This window comes from Maylandia zebra, linkage group LG7, assembly GCF_041146795.1.
Source record: "Maylandia zebra isolate NMK-2024a linkage group LG7, Mzebra_GT3a, whole genome shotgun sequence".
NCBI lineage: Eukaryota > Metazoa > Chordata > Actinopteri > Cichliformes > Cichlidae > Maylandia > Maylandia zebra.
In genome coordinates, this window is record NC_135173.1 from 11,615,948 (window position 1) to 11,620,576 (window position 4,629).

Here is a 4,629-nt window from a genome sequence, read left to right on the forward strand (position 1 = left end):
AGTATTCTAGCTAGCTCGACGTTACACACCGCTGAGATTAAAGGGAGGAGTAAACACGTTCAGCGAACACACACACACACACACACACCCTTTACCCTGGGATTTACCTGCAACAGGTATAGCAACAAATGCTTCCTGGATTTTGTTGCCTTTCGAGATTTTTCCTACGTTTCACACGTAACATGTATTCGTATGTTACAATTACACATTTGTAATAAAGTTAGACAACGTAAAAATTGTCTTCAAATCTAAAAAGCAAAACAAAAAAATTGTTGCCAGACTTTGAGGGTGCGTGTGACTTTTCTGAATAACAAACACGCCTAAGAAACAATATTACCAATGCTTTAACAGCCACCATGACTAATCCAAAGTGCTATTCAGTGGATGCATGGGATCATTAAGGGATAATGGTTAAGACTATAAACAAATAAAAAGTAAAAGGGTTTTTTCCCTATTGAATTAAAATTGTTTATTTTTTTTACATTTATTTATATCCAGTGTTGCCTCCATCTGTTCATAATCGTAGACATGATCAAAAATGCCAGTGGCTATATGGATTATATAACCACTCTGATACTGTATGTCTAAAATCAAGAGCAGCAAATAAAAGAACAAAGGGCTCATGGCATAGGGAACACAAAAGAAAGCAGACCCTCCCAGGTAAGCGCGATCCCCACACCTGTCTGCCTTTAAAATGCTGAGTCACTAAAAGGAGATCTTCTCAGAAGAAATGTCTGTAAAAAGTTAAACACTGTAAAGAAAAGATTTTTTTAATACTTTTGACTTCTGTGGAGAATAAGCAGTACTGGGTCATAACTACCCCAGAGGGAGAGAAAGCACATCTGTAAGCTGAGTGAGAGAGCTTGAGGATCAGATAAACACCTCTTCCTCCTCAAGACAAGGCCTCCTGACTGTCACAGGTGCAAGCTCGGTAGTTTTAATTTTCAAAATACACACAACACTGGTATTTTTGCACAGAGATTTTAATATTCCTCCCATAAAGATGGAGAGTAAACAGCTTAGTTAACCTTATGTTTCATTAAAGCACAATATGAAACAATAATAATTTAAAAAAAAAAAAAAAAATGCATTTACCGTCCCACCCCATCACATCTTTTTGCAGTAGCTTACTTTATGTGACAGACAGTGCAAACACCAAATTCAGTTAACTTGCAATGCAAATATTACAAATCAAACTTATTACAGGTTAAATGGCTATCATCAACTCGTACAACCTTTAAACATTTAAAATCAGGTCAATTTAATTTTGCTTAACGTATAAACAAATTCCTCATCATAGAGCACAAGTCCAGCTGAGGAGTCGCCCTCCTCGTGTGACACTGTCAGCAGATTCTTTATTTTGCACACTTTGTGTCGATGGATACATCACAGGTTCTCAAGTTCCTCACGTGACCAATGAAAAGTGGGAGGAAATGCATGTACAAGTCAAAAATATCACACGCAGCTGAGTTGTATCCATTTGTTTATTAAATCCTTCTGTCAGGACAGAACAAGCAGTGACTTTTCCCCCCCAACAAAGATGAGCTGTACATACAACCCACAGCCATGTTTTTAAAAAACCAGGCCTCTCATTTGGTTTTTCATCCCTTTCCTGCAGGCACTGCTGACTAAAATGAATAAAGGTTCATTTAATCCTCTCATGTACAGTCTAAACCTGAATCTGACAAGCCAAATATGTACACTTTCATACAAGTACTTTTTTTACAGTAAATTAAGACTTAACTGCTTAATACTCGAGGGCGTCCAGGAGAAGCTAATTCAGGTAGTTTCTACTGTAGCTGCTTTAAAAATGCACATATTCCAGTTAAGTAAACTGTTGTATTTGTAGTTTTGAGAACAATACAGAATCACAAGCACAACACTAGGAAATAAAAAGTACAAAAAAAATCATTTCCAAAGCAGAAGGTGAACAGTCCTGTACCCTAGGGGTTAAAAGTGAACTCCATTTTAAACTGAGAGAAAAGCTCCAAGTCTGACAGCTATTTCACACCAACATCTTATTACTCCACCTATCCACAGTGCTGCTACATACATACTTTGGGACATAGGCACTAACATTGAAAACACAGTGGATCTATGCACACAGCCATCACAACTCTAGGAATTGATCAGTAGGCCCATGAGGAGGCTCGGATGGACAGCAAAAAACATAGGGTGGGTCATACAGAAGGTAGTGCAAGGTGGGGGATGGTCTAGCCCTTGACGGGTGAAGGTTCTGAAATTCAGCACTTAACATTTTGGATGCAATTCCCCCCCACACTTCCCAAATTCTTTTGAAACCACATGCACAGTTCAGAGTTGAGGGGGAGGGGTTGGGGGGGGGGGTAGGACTGTAGCATACAATTCATTTAAATCCACGTCCCACGGTGCCTGACGACACCCCACCCCACAGTCGGCTAGCTGCCACAGCAAAAAGCCCAACAAGAAGAAAGCCAGCGAGGACGTGCCCAAGGTCAGTGTTGTCGATGACATACTCATTCTCACACACAAACAATCACACCTTAAACACAAATGGCCAGAGTTACAAAAGTCTGAAGTACAGATGAACCGCAGGAGAGAATAGGAAAGGGGGAAAAAAAAAAAAAAGAAGACAAAAAATAAAAAAAGCTGCGTCTTCATCTACGCTTTTGCTTCACCCCCAGCTTCCTTTTCTCCGTTTTCAACCTCCATTGCATCTTCTCCGTTCTCCACGCTCTCACTCTTCCCCTTCTCTGCTTCTTTCTGTTCACGAGACACAAACCAGTTCAGCACACCTTCACTTTTTGCCAAACCTAAAATCGTGCTTATCACACCCTCTTGTGGCTGTTTTAGTAAACAGATCCATCACCTTTGAATCCCTCTCTGCAAATTTCTGGAACATGTTGGCATAGATGCGTTTGTCCTTCTCGTGCTGCTCCTTTATACGTTTCTGACAAAGTAGCACCTGGAAGAACATAAAGCAGACGTCACCCTGCTGTATTTCCAGATATGTTATGGGTACAACAACAACTAAAAGACTGGATATGCAGAACAGTTGTTTTATGACCAGTGACCTAAAAAAAACAGCGTTTTCAATCCCAGAAGCACAGTCATATTTGTTCACCCATCCTGGTTTGTTACTAAATGAATCCAGTATAAACTTTCGTTTACACCATGAAAATAAATTAAACATTCACCTGTCTCATTTTGGATGGTAGTACAATAAAATTAGACACATTAACCAAACTGAATTGTAACTGCCATAACAGAGAGAGACAGATTTTTTTAAAAATTAAATATCATCTTAGATTGATTAAATTTCAACATTGAAAGCTGCTTGAATTACACATCAAAGGCACACTGTGTTATACCTGGTTCTTGGCAGCTTTGTTGGCAGGATACAGCTGAACCACTTTTTGGAAATCATCTCTCGCCTTCTCAAACTCGTTCATTCCAAACAGTGCCTCTCCCCTTCGGAATAACGCCTTTTCATTGGATGCATCCAACTCCATCGACTATAACATAATTAAATATAATTACATAAATATAATTAAATGTTTTCAGTATTTAAGCAAAAACCAAGACAAACCACTGATCACACACACACACACACACACGTGCTGCTTTAAGACAAAGAACAGTTACCAGATACCTTGTCACAGTGTTCCAGGGCTTTGTTTGGCTCCTGTAGTTTAAGGAAGCACATGGCCAAATTCAGGTGTGCAGCGAGCTGCAGTGCTTTCGCCTTCTTATCGTCCTCTTCTGACAAACCAGATTCATGTTCCAGCCATGACACAATCCTTTTGTACTGCACTGATGCATGCTTATATTTTCCCTCCTGAAGCATATAAACCATTGCATCACAAAACATCTTGAAATCCAAGACAGGATCACTTCTTAAATTTAAAACAAAAAACAAAACAAACCTTAAAATACTGTGTTCCCTTCTCTTTGACAATGCTGCTCTGCTCCAGCTTTTCTGAGATGTTCATTTCCCATGATTCCTTAGCCTAAAATAGAAAGAACACATTTTCCTTTTTAGATGAAAATATTGTAAATGAGCATCTAAAGTGCTGCTGTGTTTGCCACACACTCCCACCTTACCTTCTCAAAAGCTGTTAGTTTAATCTTGTACTGCAATGTCGCTCCACCAGGAATGTTAAACTTTGCGTTTCCTGCATTCCCGAAACCATATCTAACAAATCAGACAAACATATCATTAGTCATGAGTAAAGGGCACAAAAATCACTGCTGGTGTGCAACTTAAAAACCATTTAAGTTAAGGTATTGGATACTGCAAAAAAAGAGATAATTCTGCAGCCATTTTCCTGTTTAATCACATTGCAAAGCTTAACCGTTATAGTTGATTAAATTAGTCATTACTCATGCTGTCACTTAGCTTAAAACCAAAGACTGCACAACTATCCAGTTAAAAATTCATGTAGCTAATTCTTGCAGGAATTAATGTTTATTTACTGTTACAGCAGCATCTTTAAACTGTGGAAATATTCTGTAAAGAGATGCTTGAGAGCTGCAGAAAAAGCAGTTCAAGAGTCTAAAATTGGACTGACTTCATATGAACATAAAATGTCACCACTATGAAGTTAGTGGTAAGAATTTGCACATGTGAACATACTTAGGTTTAATTGT